The sequence below is a fragment of the Anser brachyrhynchus genome (genome assembly GCF_964034855.1).
Source record: "Anser brachyrhynchus genome assembly, contig: SCAFFOLD_227, whole genome shotgun sequence".
Lineage (NCBI taxonomy): Eukaryota > Metazoa > Chordata > Aves > Anseriformes > Anatidae > Anser > Anser brachyrhynchus.
In genome coordinates this window covers 151364-172018 of record NW_027663574.1, presented here as the reverse complement: position 1 = coordinate 172018, position 20655 = coordinate 151364, and the positions used below count along the sequence as shown (strand labels likewise).

The window sequence follows — 20655 nt, the reverse complement described above, 5'->3', positions numbered from 1 at the left end:
GGTGGAAGGCTAGTCCTAGTCCGCTGAAAATGAAGGCTGAGTAGAAGCTTAAATGTAGGGGCGACATAAAAAAGTTACAGGGTTGGCTGTAATCTGCTGGGTCGAAACCAGCTATCTTTTTGGTTAGACTAACTTTCTGTTATTCTGCTCATTCTAGGCCCCCTTGAATTCACTCGTAGGCCAGTCCGAGTGTTAGGAGAAGGAGGATCACTACAGTTCAGGTGAGGGTCATTAGGAGGGATTGGAGTTGGACGGCTCATGGCAGGGGGAGTAGGAGGGCGATTTCTAGGTCGAATAGGACGAACAGGATGGCTACTGAGGAAGAATCGGACTGAGAATGGTAATCGAGCAGATCCAAGTGGGTCGAATCCACATTCGTACGGTGAGAGTTTCTCTGAGTCGGGGTTTATTTGGGCGAGTCAGAAGTTTAATGCGGTTAGGGCGGCGCTTAGGATTGATGATAGGGCGAATATGAACATGAGTGCGTTCATTGCTCTCCTCTGGGTTTATACCAGATTCTAGAGATTGGAAGTCAATTGTAATTAATATACTAGAAGAGCAAGATCCTCATCAGTAGATGGTTATGTAGAGGAATAGTCAGATGACGTCTACGAAGTGTCAGTATCAGGCTGCTGCCTCGAATCCGAAGTGGTGGTCTGATGTAAAGTGGAACTTGATCAGTCGGAAGAGGCAGACGGTCAGGAAGGAGGATCCGATGATTACGTGGAGTCCGTGGAATCCAGTGGCAACGAAGAAGGTAGATCCGTAGACGCTATCGGCGATTGAGAATGGGGCTTCGTGGTATTCTATTGCTTGTAGGGCTGTGAAGTAGAATCCCAGGAGGATCGTTAGGGTTAGGGCGTGGATGGCGTGTTTTCGGTTTCCTTCTGTGATGCTGTGATGGGCTCACGTTACGGTAACGCCTGAGGCTAGTAGGATGGCTGTGTTTAGTAGGGGGACTTCTATCGGGTTGAGTGGTTTAATTCCTGTTGGGGGTCATTGGCCTCCTAGTTCTGGGGTTGGGGCCAGGCTCGAGTGGAAGAACGCTCAGAAGAACCCTAAGAAGAAGAATGCTTCGGATGTGATGAAAAGGATTATGCCGTATCGTAGGCCTTTTTGGACTGTGGGAGTGTGATGGCCTTGGAAGGTGCTTTCTTGTACAATGTCTCGTCATCATTGGAGTATTACTAGGAGTATTGAGATGAGGCCTAGGGTTAGTAGTATGGATGAGTTGTAGTGGAATCACATGATTAATCCTGAGGTTGTGAGTAGGGCGGCGGCTGCCCCGAAGATTGGTCAAGGGCTTGGGTCAACTATGTGGTATGAGTGTGCTTGGTGTGCCATTAGATGTTTTCTTGTAAGTATAGGCTTAGAAGGAGCACGAAGACGTAGGCCTGGATTATGGCTACTGCTACTTCTAGGATGGTTAGGAGTAGTAGGATGATTATTGTTAGGATGGATACTGCAGGAAGGGTGGGTATTAATGCAATGGAGGCTGTAGAGATGAGTTGGATGAGTAAGTGTCCTGCTGTAAGGTTGGCTGTAAGGCGGACTCCGAGGGCTAGGGGGCGGATTAGTAGGCTGGTTGTTTCGATCAGGATTAGTGCGGGGATTAGGGGTGTAGGGGTACCTTCGGGTAATAGGTGGGCTAAAGAGGCTGATGGTTGGTTTCGTAGGCCTGTTAGTAGTGTGGCGAGCCATAGTGGGAAGGCTAGGGCTATGTTCATAGATAGTTGGGTGGTTGGGGTGAATGTATATGGAAGGAGGCCTAGAAGGTTGATTGTAAGAAGTATGATTATTAGGGATGTAAATATTATGGCTCATTTGTGGCCATTTTTGTTGAGTGGGACTATTAGTTGTTTTGTGATTAGGTGAAGGAGTCATGTTTGGATAGTAGAAAGGCGGTTGTTGATTCATCGGTTGTTTGGGGACGGGAATAGTAGGGCTGGGAAGAGTAGGGATAGTAGGATTAAGGGGATGCCGAATAGATTGGGGCTGGAAAATTGGTCAAAGAAGCTTAGGTTCATGGTCAGGATCATGGTGTGGGTTTGGTAGTGAGGGAGGTCTTATTTGATGGGGGGTTGGTTGTGGTGAAGGCTAGTAGTTTTGGTTGGATGAGGAGTGCTAGGGTTAATCAGGTTATAATTATGATTGAAAATCATGGTGCGGGGTTAAGCTGTGGCATATCATTAAGGAGGGGGAAGTCCCTCTTTGGCTAGCTTAAAAGGCTAGTGCTGTTGCATAGCTTCTTAATGATTAGGATGATGATAGAAGGGACGATCAGGCCTCGAAATGTGGGAGTGGGGTTGATTCTACTACAATGGGTATGTAGCTGTGATTAGCCCCGCAAATTTCTGAGCATTGTCCGTAAAAAATCCCAGGCCGGGTGGTAATGAATGAAGTTTGGTTTAGTCGGCCTGGGATTGCGTCTGTTTTAACTCCGAGCGTTGGGACTGCTCAGGAGTGGAGTACGTCTCCTGCAGTAATGATCACGCGGATGGGGGATTCTATTGGGATAACTACGCGGTGGTCAACTTCTAGCAGTCGGAAGTGGCCGTTGGGTAAGTCTGGGGTGGGCACTATGTAGGAGTCGAATGATAGGTCTTTGAAGTCTGTGTATTCGTAGCTTCAGTATCATTGGTGGCCGATGGCTTTTAGGGTGAGGTCTGGTTCGTCGATTTCGTCCATTATGTAGAGGATTTGTAGGGATGGGAGGGCGAGGAGTACCAGGACGATAGCAGGTAGGATTGTCCAGATCAGCTCTACTTCTTGGGCGTCTACAGCATTGGACGAGAGTTTTTCTGTTAGTATGTGGGCTAAAAGGTAGAGAACTAGGCTGCAGATAGCTAGGGCAACGATTAGGGCGTGGTCGTGGAATTCAACGAGTTCTTCTATGATGGGTGATGAGGCGTCTTGGAATCCTAGTTGGGAGTGGTTGGCCACATGAGATGTACAGGATTTTTACCTGTGATTTAGTCTTGACAAGGCTATGTAATTGGTTTACTAACGTCTCATAAGAAAGAAGCATGAGCGGTTAATGCAGTTGGCTTGAAACCAGCATGTGAGGGTTCGATTCCTTCCTTTCTTGTACTTGGACGAAGGCCGGTTCCTCGAAAGTATGGTATGGGGGAGGGCAGCCGTGGATTCATTCAACGTTTGTGGTAGTTAGTTCTGGTTGTAGGACTTTTCGTTTGGCCGAAAAGGTTTCTCAGATGATGAATATTAGTATGATTACGGCTACTATTGAGATTAGGGAGCCGATGGAGGAAATGGTGTTTCATAGTGTGTAGGCGTCGGGATAGTCCGAGTATCGTCGGGGTATTCCTGCTAGGCCTAGGAAGTGCTGGGGGAAGAACGTTAGGTTTACTCCTGTAAATATTACCCCGAAGTGGGCTTTTGCTCATGTTTGGTGTAGGGTAAACCCAGTGAGTAGTGGGAATCAGTGAGTAAATCCTGCTAGAATGGCAAAGACGGCGCCTATGGATAGGACGTAGTGGAAGTGGGCAACTACGTAGTACGTGTCGTGCAGGGCGATGTCTAGGGAAGAGTTTGCAAGAACGATTCCTGTTAATCCTCCGATGGTAAATAGGAAGATAAATCCTAGAGCTCATAGTATTGGGGGGGTCTCATTTGATTGTTCCTCCGTGCAGGGTGGCTAGTCAGCTAAATACTTTGATTCCGGTAGGGATGGCAATGATTATAGTGGCTGATGTAAAGTAGGCTCGGGTATCAACGTCTATTCCTACTGTAAACATGTGGTGAGCTCAGACGATGAATCCTAGGAAGCCGATGGATAGTATGGCTCAGACTATTCCCATGTAGCCGAAGGGCTCCTTTTTGCCTGAGTAGTACGTGACTACGTGTGAGATGATTCCGAACCCCGGTAGGATCAGAATATAGACTTCTGGGTGTCCGAAGAATCAGAATAGGTGTTGGTACAGGATTGGGTCTCCTCCTCCAGCGGGGTCGAAGAATGTGGTGTTTAGGTTTCGATCAGTTAGTAATATTGTAATACCAGCGGCGAGTACGGGGAGTGATAGAAGGAGTAGGATGGCGGTAATTAGTACGGATCAGACAAATAGTGGGGTTTGGTATTGTGAGAGTGCGGGGGGTTTTATGTTGATGGCTGTGGTGATAAAGTTGATGGCCCCAAGGATGGAGGAGATACCGGCTAAGTGGAGTGAGAAGATAGCCAGGTCTACTGAAGCTCCGGCGTGGGCAAGGTCACCTGCTAGGGGAGGGTAGACAGTTCAGCCTGTGCCGGCGCCAGCTTCTACAGTGGATGAGGCTAGTAGTAGGAGGAATGATGGGGGGAGGAGTCAAAAGCTTATGTTGTTTATTCGCGGGAATGCTATGTCGGGGGCACCGATTATGAGGGGGACTAATCAGTTGCCGAATCCTCTGATCATGATGGGTATGACTATAAAGAAGCTTATTACAAAGGCGTGAGCGGTAACGATTACATTGTAAATTTGGTCGTCGCCTAGGAGAGTTCCTGGTTGTCCTAGTTCTGCGCGGATTAATAGGCTGAGTGCGGTGCCGACTATTCCTGCTCATGCCCCGAAGATGAGGTACAGGGTGCCAATATCCTTATGGTTAGTGGAAAATAGTCATCGGTTGATGAAGGTGACGGGTAAGATGGCTGAGTGTTGAAGCGTTAGGCTGTAGTCCTTTTTACAGAGGTTTAATTCCTCTTCTTATCGGCTCTGTAGTGAAATTCATGTTGAGTTGCAAGCTCATCGATGCGCACTAGGGTGCGTCAGGGTCTTTGTAGGCAGAAGCCAATTGGTTTAGGCATTTAGCTGTTAACTAGAGTTTTGTGGGATCGAAGCCCATCTGTCTAGGGAGGCTTTAGCTTAATTAAAGCGTCTGACTTGCATTCAGAAGATACAGGTTAATATTCTGTAAGTCTTAATGTGCAGAAACTAAGAGGGTTTAACTCTTATTTAAGGCTTTGAAGGCCTTCGGTTTGGGGTGTTATCCTAAGTTTCTAGACAATGGCATGTATTATTGGGGACAGGGGAAGTAAGAGGGTTGATAGTGAGGCAAGGACCGCAGTAGGTGTGCTTGGGGCTTTGCTAGTGTATCATTGTTTTATGTGGTTAGAGGAGTTGGGGGGAAGGGTAATTGTTGAGTGGTATGCGAGGCGTAGGTAGAAGAAGAGGCTGAGCAGTGATAGCATGGCAATTGCCATGGCTGCTGGTGTTATTTCCTGTTTAGTTAGTTCTTGGATGATAAGTCACTTTGGTATAAAGCCTGTTAATGGGGGGAGGCCTGCTAGGGATAAAAGTACTAGTATTAGGGTGGCGTTTAGCACTGGGGTTTTTGTTCATGAGGTTGTGATCATGGATAGGTTAAGGGCTTTGATTTTGTTAAGGGCTAGGAATACGGCTGATGTTATGATTGTGTATAGGTAGAAGGTAAGTAAGGCCAATTTGGGGCTGTAAACTAGGATGATGGCGATTCAGCCTAAGTGGGAGATGGACGAGAAGGCTAGGATTTTGCGTGTTTGTGTTTGGTTCAGTCCTATTCAGCCTCCTAGTGCTGTTGAGGCTAGGGCCATGGCGGTGAGTAGAGCTGGGTCGAGGGATTTGGATGTTAGTAGGAGCAGGGTTAGTGGGGGGAATTTTATGAGGGTCGAGAGTAGCAGGGCTGTTATTAGTGGCGATCCTTGTAGTACTTCTGGGAATCAGAAGTGAAATGGCACTAGGCCCAGTTTAATAGCGATTGCTGCTGTCAGTAGTAGACAGGAGGTTGGGTGGTTTATTTGTGTGATGTCTCATTGGCCAGTGACTCAGGCATTGGTTATGCTAGAGAATAGGACCAGGGCGGAAGCAGCTGCTTGGGTTAGGAAGTATTTCGTTGCGGCTTCTACTGCTCGTGGGTGGTGGGATTTGGCAATTAGGGGAATGATGGCTAGTGTGTTGATCTCCAGTCCTGTCCAGGCCAGAACTCAGTGGTTGCTGGAAATTGTGATTGTGGTGCCCAAGATGAGGCTGAAGGTTATGATTGGGGTCGCGTAAGGGTTCATTAGTAGAGGAGGGGGTTAAACCATCATTTTCGGGGTATGGGCCCGATAGCTTGATTAGCTGACTCTACTAGAAAATAATATAAGGGAAGTATGGAGAATTTTGATTTCTCTTGTGTGGGTTCAATTCCTACTTTTCTAAGGTCAACAGGAAATGAGAGGGCTGTTATACCTCTATGTTCACTTTATCATAGTGACCCTTTGTAGTTCAGGCACATTTCCTTATGTAAGGAGGTAGGCCTGCATAGCAGATAGGTATGCTGATGTGTCAGAGGCACAGAGCTAGTGTGAGGGGTAGGAAGTTTTTTCATAGTAGGTGCATTAGTTGGTCATATCGGAATCGTGGGTATGAAGCTCGGACCCATAAGAAACCAGAAGATAGTAGGAGGACTTTTGTGGCTAGGATGACGGGGAATAGTTCTGTGGGTGGCCCTAGGGCGCTTGGGTTTAGGAATATGATGGCTGTAAGTGTATTTATTAGCATAATGTTCGCATATTCAGCTAGGAAGAATAAGGCGAAGGGTCCTGCGGCGTATTCAACGTTAAACCCTGAGACTAGCTCAGATTCACCCTCTGTGAGGTCAAAAGGAGCTCGGTTTGTCTCTGCTAGGGTGGATACGTATCATATTATTGCTAGGGGTCATGAGGAGAAAATGAAGTATAGAGGCTCCTGTGCGACGGCAAAGGAGCTGAGTGTGTAGCTTCCGCTTAGTATGATTATTGATAGCAGGATTATGGCCAGTGTCACTTCGTATGAAATGGTCTGTGCTACTGCCCGTAGGGCTCCGATTAGTGCGTATTTTGAGTTCGAGGCTCAGCCTGATCATAGGACTGAGTAGACGGCTAGGCTTGACATGGCTATTAGGAAGAGAACTCCGAGGTTTAGATCTGCTAGGGGAAATGGGAGTGGTAGTGGTGCTCAAGTGGTGAGGGCTAGGACAAGGGCTAGTATTGGTATCAGAATGAATAGAAGTGGGGAAGAGGTAGAGGGTCGGATGGGCTCTTTGGTAAATAGTTTCAGTCCGTCCGCAAATGGTTGAAGTAGGCCAAAAGGCCCGACAACGTTAGGGCCTTTGCGGGATTGTATGTAGCTTAGGATTTTCCGTTCTACTAGGGTTAGGAAGGCTACGGCAATCAGGATTGGGATGATGTATAGGAGGGATATAATGAGGCAGCTTAGTGTTGTTATTTGAATCATGGGTGAAGCTAGGGAGAGGATTTGAACCTCTGGGGAAAGGGCTTAAGCCTTCTGCACTTGCCGGGCTCTGCCACTCTAGCTGGTCCTTTTCTAGGATTGAAAGTGGTGGGGGAAGGCCCTCTTCACGGTTTAGTTGGTTTCACTGCTTAGAGGGGGGGGGGCGTGCTTGTGGTATTGGCCCCACTTTCCCGGTCCTTTCGTACTGGGGAGAGTGTGTCATAGATAGAAACCGACCTGGATTGCTCCGGTCTGAACTCAGATCACGTAGGACTGTTAATCGTTGAACAAACGAACCCTTAATAGCGGCTGCACCATTAGGATGTCCTGATCCAACATCGAGGTCGTAAACCCCCCTGTCGATATGGGCTCTTGAGGGGGATTGCGCTGTTATCCCTGGGGTAGCTTGGTCCATTAATCAATTATATTGGGTCTGGTCACTGTTAGCACTTTGAGGGGTAGCTCTAGGTAAAGAGGTATGGTCTTGTTTTTGGAGGATTTGTTCTCCTCCAAGGTCGCCCCAACCGAAAAATATCGACCAGGCTCTGCGATGGTAGTGGCCCCAGTGGGGTTGATTGAGGATTCGCGGTGGTCGTTGATTTTTAAGTTCCACAGGGTCTTCTCGTCTTATGTTCACATCCCCGCTTTTGCCCTGGGGATGCACTGCAGTGAGTCCAGAGAGTGCACTGGCACCACTGGGGATGAACTGCAGTGAGTCCAGAGATTGCACTGGCACCACTGGGGATGCAGTGCAGTGAGTCCAGAGACTTCACTGGCACCACTGGGAATGCAGTGCAGTGAGTGCAGAGAGTGCACTGGCACCACTGGGGATGCAGTGCAGTGAGTCCAGAGAGTGCACTGGCACCACTGGGGATGCACTTCAGTGAGTCCAGAGAGTGCACTGACACCACTGGGGATGCAGTGCAGTGAGTCCAGAGAGTGCACTGGCACCACTGGGGATGCAGTTCAGTGAGTCCAGAGAGTGCACTGGCACCACTGGGGATGCAGTCCAGTGAGTCCAGTGAGTGCACTGGCACCACTGGGGATGCTGTGCAGTGAGTGCAGAGAGTGCACTGGCACCACCGGGGATTCACTGTAGTGAGTCCAGAGAGTGCACTGGCACCACCTGTGATGCAGTACAGTGAGTCCAGCGAGTGCACTGGCACCACTGGGGATGCAGTGCTGTGACTCCGGAGAGCGCACTGGCACCACTGGGGATGCAGTGCAGTCAGTCCAGTGAGTGCACTGACACCACTGGGGATGCACTTCAGTGAGTCCAGAGAGTGCACTGGCACCACTGGCGATGCACTGCAGTGAGTCCAGAGAGTGCACTGGCACCACTGGGGATGCACTGCAGTGAGTCCAGAGAGTGCACTGGCACCACTGGGGATGCAGTGCAGTGAGTCCAGAGACTGCACTGGCACCACTGGGGATGCAGTGCAGTGAGTCCAGAGACTGCACTGGCACCACTGGGGATGCACTGCAGTGAGTCCAGAGACTGCACTGGCACCACTGGGGCTGCACTACAGTGAGTCCAGAGAGTGCACTGGCACCACTGGGGATGCAGTGCAGTGAGTCCAGAGAGTGCACTGGCACCACTGGGGATGCAGTCCAGTGAGTCCAGAGAGTGCACTGGCACCACTGGGGATGCACTTCAGTGAGTTCAGAGAGTGCACTTGCACCACTGGGGATGGGTTTCAAGCCAACTGCATTAACCGCTCATGCTTCTTTCTTATGAGACGTTAGTAAACCAATTACATAGCCTTGTCAAGACTAAATCACAGGTAAAAATCCTGTACATCTCATGTGGCCAACCACTCCCAACTAGGATTCCAAGAACCAGGAGGTTCGGTGAAAATAGGGCTAGTTCTATTAGAGGGGTGATTATTAGGGTAAGCCCTAAGCTGTCTTTAATGGAGAAGTATGGGTGGAATGGGATTTTGTCGCAGTCTGATACGATTCCTAGTGGGTTATTTGAGCCTGATTCGTGTAGGAAGGTTAGGTGGACTAGGGTGATTCCTGCAATTAGGAAGGGCAGTAGGAAGTGGATGGCGAAGAATCGGGTTAAGGTTGGATTGTCTACTGAGAATCCTCCTCAGGCTCATTCTACTAGAGTTTGCCCAATGTACGGGATGGCTGAGAATAGGTTGGTGATTACGGTGGCCCCTCAGAATGACATTTGTCCTCATGGTAGGACATACCCTACGAAGGCAGTTGCTATTAGGGTGAGTAGGAGGATTACTCCTGTGTTTCAGGTTTCTTTGTATAGGTAGGAGCCGTAGTAGAGGCCTCGTCCGATGTGTAAGTAGATGCAGATAAAGAAGAGCGAAGCACCGTTGGCGTGGAGGTTGCGGATGAGCCATCCGTACTGGACGTCTCGGCATGTGTGAGCTACTGAGGAGAAGGCGAGTGAAGTGTCTGCGGTGTAGTGTATGGCTAGTAGCAGGCCTGTTAGGATTTGTGTGGCTAAGCAGATGGCTAGAAGGGAGCCGAAGTTTCATCAGGCAGAGATGTTGGAGGGGGCGGGTAGGTTGATTAGGGAGTTGTTGATTATTTTTAGTAGGGGATGGGATTTGCGGATGTTAGGGGCCATTAGTGAGTCTGTGTGTTATTAGGATTATTACCAGGATGGAGAGGGCGAAGGATCCTAGGTAGGCCTTAATTAGCCCTGTGTGTATTGAGGTTGCGGCTTTGCTTGCGGCTACTTGTAGTTCAGCAAGGCCCTCTGGCCCTATTTTTTTGAGTCAGGAGAGGTCGATCAAGTGTAGGGCAATGTTTTGTCCCTTTTCTAGTAGGTTTTTGGAGAAGAATCGGTGTACTAGGGGGTTGAAGTACCCTAATGCAGAGGAGAAGTTTATGAGGGGGTTTGGTTTGGGGTGAGTGAGGGTGTGTGTTATGTTCGATAGTTCTAGGGCTAGGATGATTCCTAGGATTGTTATGAGGATGGCAGCAGTTTTGGTGATAAGGGGTATGGTTATTGGGGGGGTTTTGGTTGGTGTGATGAAAGAGGTAATGATTATTCCTGCTGTAATGCTGCCTAGGGCGAGTCGGGTTAGGGGGGCGGTGATTAGTGGGTTGTTTTCGTTTATTGATACTATTGGGGGGATTCGGGTTTGTCCAGCTTGGACTAGGATGGTTATGCGGATGCTGTAGGTTGCGGTGAATGCTGTGGCTATAAGGGTTAGGAGTAGGGCTCAAGTATTTAGGTATGATGTGTTTAAGCTTTCGATGATGAGGTCTTTTGAGTAGAATCCGGCTAGGAATGGGGTTCCTATCAGCGCCAGGTTTCCGATGGTTAGGCAGGAAGTAGTGACTGGGAGTATTTTCTGTAGGCCTCCTATCTTTCGGATATCTTGTTCTCCGTTTAGGTTGTGGATGATAGACCCTGAGCATAGGAATAGTATGGCTTTAAAGAAGGCATGGGTTGAGATGTGTAGGAAGGCTAGTTGTGGGAGGTTTAGTCCGATAGTGACTATTATTAGTCCTAGTTGGCTGGATGTTGAGAAAGCAATGATTTTTTTGATGTCATTTTGGGTTAGGGCGCATGTGGCAGCGAATAGGGTTGATAGAGCACCTAGGCATACAGGCAGTTAGGGCTGTCTGGTTGGTGGCTAGCAGGGGGTGCATGCGGATGAGCAGGAAGATTCCGGCTACTACTATGGTACTGGAGTGCAGTAGGGCTGATACTGGGGTGGGGCCTTCTATTGCTGCGGGGCAGTCATGGGTGGAGTCCAAATTGGGCGGATTTTCCTGCGGCTGCGAGGATTAATCCTATGAGGGGGAGGATTGGGGTTTGGTGGGGGTGTACGGCTTGTTGGATCTCTCAGGTGTTGAATGTTGAAGCTAGTCATGCTATGCTCAGGATCAGTCCGACGTCTCCGATTCGGTTGTAGATTACGGCTCGTAGGGCGGCGGTGTTGGCATCTGCTCGGCCTTGTCATCAGCCGATGAGAAGGAAGGACATGATTCGTACTCCTTCCCAGCCTACGAATAGGAGGAATATGTTGTTTGCGGTTGTTAGGAGGAGTATGGCGACTAGGAATGTCAGTAGGTAGGTGAAAAATTTTGTTACGTATGGCTCTGAGGCCATGTATCATATGGCGAATTGTAGGATTGATCATGTTACAAATAGGGCGATTGGAAGAAATGTTATTGAGTATTGGTCTATTTTTAGGCTCAGGGGGATTTTAAAGTTTATAATGAATTTTCACTCCCAGTGGCAGGTGACAGATTCTACTCCCGAGTAGATGAATGCGGTTGTAGGGGCTAGGCTAATTAGGAATGCGGTTTTAACAGCGCGGGTGGTGGCTTGTGGGGTGTTTTTAAAGTTTTTAAATAGAAATGGCAGGATGATTGGGGTTAGGAGGATTGTCAGCGTGAGTAGTGTGAGGGAGTTGATTAGTAGTGTGGGGTTCACTATTTTTACTTGGATTTGCACCAAGATGGGTGGTTCCTAAGACCAGTGGATTGCTGTTATCCTTTAAAAGTAAGGGGGCTGAGGTTTTAGGCTCAGATGTAAGAGTTAGCAGCTCTTGTTGGTTAAACCCTCCCCTCGGCAGGTAAGAAGGTTTGAACTTCTATTCTTAGAATCACAGTCTAATGTTTGGTTTAAACTATACTTGCATGAGGGGGATTCCGGAGATCAGTTCGGGTTTGAGGATTAGGAGGAATATTGGGATAATGTGGAGTGTTATGAGCAGGTGTTCTCGCGTGGTTGAGTTTTGCATAGATGTGATGTGGGAGGGGATTGAGCCTCGTGGGGTCATTAGTAGTATGAATAAGGTGTAGGAGGCGGTTAGTAGGGTTGCGATTCCTGTTAGGATGATCGTGAAGGCAGATCAGTTGAATAAGGTGATTATAATGGTTAGCTCTGCTATGAGGTTTGTTGTTGGGGGTAAGGCTATGTTTGTTAGATTGGCCAGCAATCATCAGGTAGCTATGAGTGGTAGGAGAGGTTGTAGGCCTCGTGTGAGTAGTAGAATTCGGCTGTGCGTACGTTCATAGTTTGTGTTGGCTAGGCAGAATAGTATGGAGGAAGTTAGTCCATGGGAAATTATTAGGATCATTGCCCCTGAGAATGATCAGTGGGTTTGGATTATTCCTGCGGCGATAACTAGGCCTATGTGGCTAACGGATGAATAAGCGATTAGTGATTTTAGGTCTGTCTGTCGTAGGCAGATTGAGCTAGTCATTAGGGCGCCTCATAGGGCCAGGGTTAGGAAGGGGTAGTGCAGGAGGTTGGACAGTGGGCCCATAAATAGAGTGACTCGTATAATTCCGTATCCTCCTAGCTTTAGTAGTAGGGCGGCGAGGAGTATTGAGCCTGCGATGGGTGCTTCTACGTGGGCTTTTGGCAGTCAGAGGTGTAGGCCGTATAGTGGGGCTTTTACTATGAATGCTATGAGCAGTGCTAGACCTGATAGTATTCCTGTCCATGAGGTGGATAGGGTTGGGTGGGTTAGTTGTAGGGTTGGCAGGTGCAGGGTGCCAATTTTCACGTATAGGTGTATGATTGTGATTAGCAGGGGTAGAGAGCTTACTGGCGTGTAGAATAGCAGGTAGATGCCAGCGCTTAGGCGTTCTGGTTGGTTCCCCCATCGGGTGATTAAGATTAGGGTGGGAATGAGGGTTGCTTCAAATGAGATGTAAAATAGTGCTAGTTCTGTGGTGGAAAAGGCTAGTAGGATGAATGGCTGGACTGCGACTAAGGTTGAGATAAAGATTCGTTTGCGTTGTAGGGGTTCTTGTTGCAGGTGGTTTTGGCTTGCTATGATTATGAGTGGGAGTAGTCAGCAGGATAGTACTAGGAGGGGGGATGAGATTTGGTCAATTCCTGTTCAGTTGGATAAAAATTTGTAGGGGTAGTAGGTTGGGATTAATCACTGTAGGCTTAGGGCAGCGATTAGGAGGCTGTATAAGGTGGTGTTAGTCCATAGAAATTTTGGTGGAGACAGCAGGGCTGTTGGAAGAAGTATGATTGTGGGTAGGATGATTTTTAGCATTGCAGGAGGTTTAGGTTGTGTAGATGGTCGGAGCCATGTGTGCGGGTGGAGGCTACTAGGATGGCCAGGCCTGTGCCCGCCTCACACGCTGAGAAGGTTAGCATGAGAATTGGTACCATGGTGAATGAGGAGACTTGGTTTTCGATGGATCATATTGATAGGCCTACGAATATCGATAATATTATGCTTTCAAGGCATAGTAGGGCGGATACTAGGTGGGTTCGGTGGAAGGCTAGTCCTAGTCCGCTGAAAATGAAGGCTGAGTAGAAGCTTAAATGTAGGGGCGACATAAGAAAGTTACAGGGTTGGCTGTAATCTGCTGGGTCGAAACCAGCTATCTTTTTGGTTAGACTAACTTTCTGTTATTCTGCTCATTCTAGGCCCCCTTGAATTCACTCGTAGGCCAGTCCGAGTGTTAGGAGAAGGAGGATCACTACAGTTCAGGTGAGGGTCATTAGGGGGGATTGGAGTTGGACGGCTCATGGCAGGGGGAGTAGGAGGGCGATTTCTAGGTCGAATAGGACGAACAGGATGGCTACTGAGGAAGAATCGGACTGAGAATGGTAATCGAGCAGATCCAAGTGGGTCGAATCCACATTCGTACGGTGAGAGTTTCTCTGAGTCGGGGTTTATTTGGGCGAGTCAGAAGTTTAATGCGGTTAGGGCGGCGCTTAGGATTGATGATAGGGCGAATATGAACATGAGTGCGTTCATTGCTCTCCTCTGGGTTTATACCAGATTCTAGAGATTGGAAGTCAATTGTAATTAATATACTAGAAGAGCAAGATCCTCATCAGTAGATGGTTATGTAGAGGAATAGTCAGATGACGTCTACGAAGTGTCAGTATCAGGCTGCTGCCTCGAATCCGAAGTGGTGGTCTGATGTAAAGTGGAACTTGATCAGTCGGAAGAGGCAGACGGTCAGGAAGGAGGATCCGATGATTACGTGGAGTCCGTGGAATCCAGTGGCAACGAAGAAGGTAGATCCGTAGACGCTATCGGCGATTGAGAATGGGGCTTCGTGGTATTCTATTGCTTGTAGGGCTGTGAAGTAGAATCCCAGGAGGATCGTTAGGGTTAGGGCGTGGATGGCGTGTTTTCGGTTTCCTTCTGTGATGCTGTGATGGGCTCACGTTACGGTAATGCCTGAGGCTAGTAGGATGGCTGTGTTTAGTAGGGGGACTTCTATCGGGTTGAGTGGTTTAATTCCTGTTGGGGGTCATTGGCCTCCTAGTTCTGGGGTTGGGGCCAGGCTCGAGTGGAAGAACGCTCAGAAGAACCCTAAGAAGAAGAATGCTTCGGATGTGATGAAAAGGATTATGCCGTATCGTAGGCCTTTTTGGACTGTGGGAGTGTGATGGCCTTGGAAGGTGCTTTCTCGTACAATGTCTCGTCATCATTGGAGTATTACTAGGAGTATTGAGATGAGGCCTAGGGTTAGTAGTATGGATGAGTTGTAGTGGAATCACATGATTAATCCTGAGGTTGTGAGTAGGGCGGCGGCTGCCCCGAAGATTGGTCAAGGGCTTGGGTCAACTATGTGGTATGAGTGTGCTTGGTGTGCCATTAGATGTTTTCTTGTAAGTATAGGCTTAGAAGGAGCACGAAGACGTAGGCCTGGATTATGGCTACTGCTACTTCTAGGATGGTTAGGAGTAGTAGGATGATTATTGTTAGGATGGATACTGCAGGAAGGGTGGGTATTAATGCAATGGAGGCTGTAGAGATGAGTTGGATGAGTAAGTGTCCTGCTGTAAGGTTGGCTGTAAGGCGGACTCCGAGGGCTAGGGGGCGGATTAGTAGGCTGGTTGTTTCGATCAGGATTAGTGCGGGGATTAGGGGTGTAGGGGTACCTTCGGGTAATAGGTGGGCTAAAGAGGCTGATGGTTGGTTTCGTAGGCCTGTTAGTAGTGTGGCGAGCCATAGTGGGAAGGCTAGGGCTATGTTCATAGATAGTTGGGTGGTTGGGGTGAATGTATATGGAAGGAGGCCTAGAAGGTTGATTGTAAGAAGTATGATTATTAGGGATGTAAATATTATGGCTCATTTGTGGCCATTTTTGTTGAGTGGGACTATTAGTTGTTTTGTGATTAGGTGAAGGAGTCATGTTTGGATAGTAGAAAGGCGGTTGTTGATTCATCGGTTGTTTGGGGACGGGAATAGTAGGGCTGGGAAGAGTAGGGATAGTAGGATTAAGGGGATGCCGAATAGATTGGGGCTGGAAAATTGGTCAAAGAAGCTTAGGTTCATGGTCAGGATCATGGTGTGGGTTTGGTAGTGAGGGAGGTCTTATTTGATGGGGGGTTGGTTGTGGTGAAGGCTAGTAGTTTTGGTTGGATGAGGAGTGCTAGGGTTAATCAGGTTATAATTATGATTGAAAATCATGGTGCGGGGTTAAGCTGTGGCATATCATTAAGGAGGGGGAAGTCCCTCTTTGGCTAGCTTAAAAGGCAAGTGCTGTTGCATAGCTTCTTAATGATTAGGATGATGATAGAAGGGACGATCAGGCCTCGAAATGTGGGAGTGGGGTTGATTCTACTACAATGGGTATGTAGCTGTGATTAGCCCCGCAAATTTCTGAGCATTGTCCGTAAAAAATCCCAGGCCGGGTGGTAATGAATGAAGTTTGGTTTAGTCGGCCTGGGATTGCGTCTGTTTTAACTCCGAGCGTTGGGACTGCTCAGGAGTGGAGTACGTCTCCTGCAGTAATGATCACGCGGATGGGGGATTCTATTGGGATAACTACGCGGTGGTCAACTTCTAGCAGTCGGAAGTGGCCGTTGGGTAAGTCTGGGGTGGGCACTATGTAGGAGTCGAAGGATAGGTCTTTGAAGTCTGTGTATTCGTAGCTTCAGTATCATTGGTGGCCGATGGCTTTTAGGGTGAGGTCTGGTTCATCGATTTTGTCCATTATGTAGAGGATTTGTAGGGATGGGAGGGCGAGGAGTACCAGGACGATAGCAGGTAGGATTGTCCAGATCAGCTCTACTTCTTGGGCGTCTACAGCATTGGACGAGAGTTTTTCTGTTAGTATGTGGGCTAAAAGGTAGAGAACTAGGCTGCAGATAGCTAGGGCAACGATTAGGGCGTGGTCGTGGAATTCAACGAGTTCTTCTATGATGGGTGATGAGGCGTCTTGGAATCCTAGTTGGGAGTGGTTGGCCACATGAGATGTACAGGATTTTTACCTGTGATTTAGTCTTGACAAGGCTATGTAATTGGTTTACTAACGTCTCATAAGAAAGAAGCATGAGCGGTTAATGCAGTTGGCTTGAAACCAGCATGTGAGGGTTCGATTCCTTCCTTTCTTGTACTTGGACGAAGGCCGGTTCCTCGAAAGTATGGTATGGGGGAGGGCAGCCGTGGATTCATTCAACGTTTGTGGTAGTTAGTTCTGGTTGTAGGACTTTTCGTTTGGCCGGAAAGGCTTCTCAGATGATGAATATTAGTATGATTACGGCTACTATTGAGATTAGGGAGCCGATGGAGGAAATGGTGTTTCATAGTGTGTAGGCGTCGGGATAGTCCGAGTATCGTCGGGGTATTCCTGCTAGGCCTAGGAAGTGCTGGGGGAAGAACGTTAGGTTTACTCCTGTAAATATTACCCCGAAGTGGGCTTTTGCTCATGTTTGGTGTAGGGTAAACCCAGTGAGTAGTGGGAATCAGTGAGTAAATCCTGCTAGAATGGCAAAGACGGCGCCTATGGATAGGACGTAGTGGAAGTGGGCAACTACGTAGTACGTGTCGTGCAGGGCGATGTCTAGGGAAGAGTTTGCAAGAACGATTCCTGTTAATCCTCCGATGGTAAATAGGAAGATAAATCCTAGAGCTCATAGTATTGGGGGGGGTCTCATTTGATTGTTCCTCCGTGCAGGGTGGCTAGTCAGCTAAATACTTTGATTCCGGTAGGGATGGCAATGATTATAGTGGCTGATGTAAAGTAGGCTCGGGTATCAACGTCTATTCCTACTGTAAACATGTGGTGAGCTCAGACGATGAATCCTAGGAAGCCGATGGATAGTATGGCTCAGACTATTCCCATGTAGCCGAAGGGCTCCTTTTTGCCTGAGTAGTACGTGACTACGTGTGAGATGATTCCAAACCCCGGTAGGATCAGAATATAGACTTCTGGGTGTCCGAAGAATCAGAATAGGTGTTGGTACAGGATTGGGTCTCCTCCTCCAGCGGGGTCGAAGAATGTGGTGTTTAGGTTTCGATCAGTTAGTAATATTGTAATACCGGCGGCGAGTACGGGGAGTGATAGAAGGAGTAGGATGGCGGTAATTAGTACGGATCAGACAAATAGTGGGGTTTGGTATTGTGAGAGTGCGGGGGGTTTTATGTTGATGGCTGTGGTGATAAAGTTGATGGCCCCAAGGATGGAGGAGATACCGGCTAAGTGGAGTGAGAAGATAGCCAGGTCTACTGAAGCTCCGGCGTGGGCAAGGTTACCTGCTAGGGGAGGGTAGACAGTTCAGCCTGTGCCGGCGCCAGCTTCTACAGTGGATGAGGCTAGTAGGAGGAGGAATGATGGGGGGAGGAGTCAAAAGCTTATGTTGTTTATTCGCGGGAATGCTATGTCGGGGGCACCGATTATGAGGGGGACTAATCAGTTGCCGAATCCTCCGATCATGATGGGTATGACTATAAAGAAGCTTATTACAAAGGCGTGAGCGGTAACGATTACATTGTAAATTTGGTCGTCGCCTAGGAGAGTTCCTGGTTGTCCTAGTTCTGCGCGGATTAATAGGCTGAGTGCGGTGCCGACTATTCCTGCTCATGCCCCGAAGATGAGGTACAGGGTGCCAATATCCTTATGGTTAGTGGAAAATAGTCATCGGTTGATGAAGGTGACGGGTAAGATGGCTGAGTGTTGAAGCGTTAGGCTGTAGTCCTTTTTACAGAGGTTTAATTCCTCTTCTTATCGGCTCTGTAGTGAAATTCATGTTGAGTTGCAAGCTCATCGATGCGCACTAGGGTGCGTCAGGGTCTTTGTAGGCAGAAGCCAATTGGTTTAGGCATTTAGCTGTTAACTAGAGTTTTGTGGGATCGAAGCCCATCTGTCTAGGGAGGCTTTAGCTTAATTAAAGCGTCTGACTTGCATTCAGAAGATACAGGTTAATATTCTGTAAGTCTTAATGTGCAGAAACTAAGAGGGTTTAACTCTTATTTAAGGCTTTGAAGGCCTTCGGTTTGGGGTGTTATCCTAAGTTTCTAGACAATGGCATGTATTATTGGGGACAGGGGAAGTAAGAGGATTGATAGTGAGGCAAGGACCGCAGTAGGTGTGCTTGGGGCTTTGCTAGTGTATCATTGTTTTATGTGGTTAGAGGAGTTGGGGGGAAGGGTAATTGTTGAGTGGTATGCGAGGCGTAGGTAGAAGAAGAGGCTGAGCAGTGATAGCATGGCAATTGCCATGGCTGCTGGTGTTATTTCCTGTTTAGTTAGTTCTTGGATGATAAGTCACTTTGGTATAAAGCCTGTTAATGGGGGGAGGCCTGCTAGGGATAAAAGTACTAGTATTAGGGTGGCGTTTAGCACTGGGGTTTTTGTTCATGAGGTTGTGATCATGGATAGGTTAAGGGCTTTGATTTTGTTAAGGGCTAGGAATACGGCTGATGTTATGATTGTGTATAGGTAGAAGGTAAGTAAGGCCAATTTGGGGCTGTAAACTAGGATGATGGCGATTCAGCCTAAGTGGGAGATGGACGAGAAGGCTAGGATTTTGCGTGTTTGTGTTTGGTTCAGTCCTATTCAGCCTCCTAGTGCTGTTGAGGCTAGGGCCATGGCGGTGAGTAGAGCTGGGTCGAGGGATTTGGATGTTAGTAGGAGCAGGGTTAGTGGGGGGAATTTTATGAGGGTCGAGAGTAGCAGGGCTGTTATTAGTGGCGATCCTTGTAGTACTTCTGGGAATCAGAAGTGAAATGGCACTAGGCCCAGTTTAATAGCGATTGCTGCTGTCAGTAGTAGACAGGAGGTTGGGTGGTTTATTTGTGTGATGTCTCATTGGCCGGTGACTCAGGCATTGGTTATGCTAGAGAATAGGACCAGGGCGGAAGCAGCTGCTTGGGTTAGGAAGTATTTCGTTGCGGCTTCTACTGCTCGTGGGTGGTGGGATTTGGCAATTAGGGGAATGATGGCTAGTGCGTTGATCTCCAGTCCTGTCCAGGCCAGAACTCAGTGGTTGCTGGAAATTGTGATTGTGGTGCCCAAGATGAGGCTGAAGGTTATGATTGGGGTCGCGTAAGGGTTCATTAGTAGAGGAGGGGGTTAAACCATCATTTTTGGGGTATGGGCCCGATAGCTTGATTAGCTGACTCTACTAGAAAATAATATAAGGGAAGTATGGAGAATTTTGATTTCTCTTGTGTGGGTTCAATTCCTACTTTTCTAAGGTCAACAGGAAATGAGAGGGCTGTTATACCTCTATGTTCACTTTATCATAGTGACCCTTTGTAGTTCAGGCACATTTCCTTATGTAAGGAGGTAGGCCTGCATAGCAGATAGGTATGCTGATGTGTCAGAGGCACAGAGCTAGTGTGAGGGGTAGGAAGTTTTTTCATAGTAGGTGCATTAGTTGGTCATATCGGAATCGTGGGTATGAAGCTCGGACCCATAAGAAACCAGAAGATAGTAGGAGGACTTTTGTGGCTAGGATGACGGGGAATAGTTCTGTGGGTGGCCCTAGGGCGCTTGGGTTTAGGAATATGATGGCTGTAAGTGTATTTATTAGCATAATGTTCGCATATTCAGCTAGGAAGAATAAGGCGAAGGGTCCTGCGGCGTATTCAACGTTAAACCCTGAGACTAGCTCAGATTCACCCTCTGTGAGGTCAAAAGGAGCTCGGTTTGTCTCTGCTAGGGTGGATACGTATCATATTATTGCTAGGGGTCATGAGGAGAAAATGAAGTATAGAGGCTCCTGTGCGATGGCAAAGGAGCTGAGTGTGTAGCTTCCGCTTAGTATGATTATTGATAGCAGGATTATGGCCAGTGTCACTTCGTATGAAATGGTCTGTGCTACTGCCCGTAGGGCTCCGATTAGTGCGTATTTTGAGTTCGAGGCTCAGCCTGATCATAGGACTGAGTAGACGGCTAGGCTTGACATGGCTATTAGGAAGAGAACTCCGAGGTTTAGATCTGCTAGGGGAAATGGGAGTGGTAGTGGTGCTCAAGTGGTGAGGGCTAGGACAAGGGCTAGTATTGGTATCAGAATGAATAGAAGTGGGGAAGAGGTAGAGGGTCGGATGGGCTCTTTGGTAAATAGTTTCAGTCCGTCCGCAAATGGTTGAAGTAGGCCAAAAGGTCCGACAACGTTAGGGCCTTTGCGGGATTGTATGTAGCTTAGGATTTTCCGTTCTACTAGGGTTAGGAAGGCTACGGCAATCAGGATTGGGATGATGTATAGGAGGGATATAACGAGGCAGCTT

The 20655-nt window shown here is 48.1% G+C and overlaps 1 long non-coding RNA gene across 2 annotated transcripts in view; it reads left to right on the top strand.

Annotated features, from left to right (window-relative positions):
* The window catches only part of LOC308187226, a 67524-nt gene that overhangs the window by 3359 nt on the left and 43510 nt on the right, over positions 1–20655 (top strand). The window contains exon 2 of one of the 2 annotated variants that reach the window (XR_013944537.1): positions 11891–11984. This is a non-coding gene — a long non-coding RNA (uncharacterized lncRNA). Of the gene's footprint in view, positions 1–11863; positions 11985–20655 lie in introns of those variants that run through there. The other variant, XR_013944538.1, reaches the window with a different exon arrangement.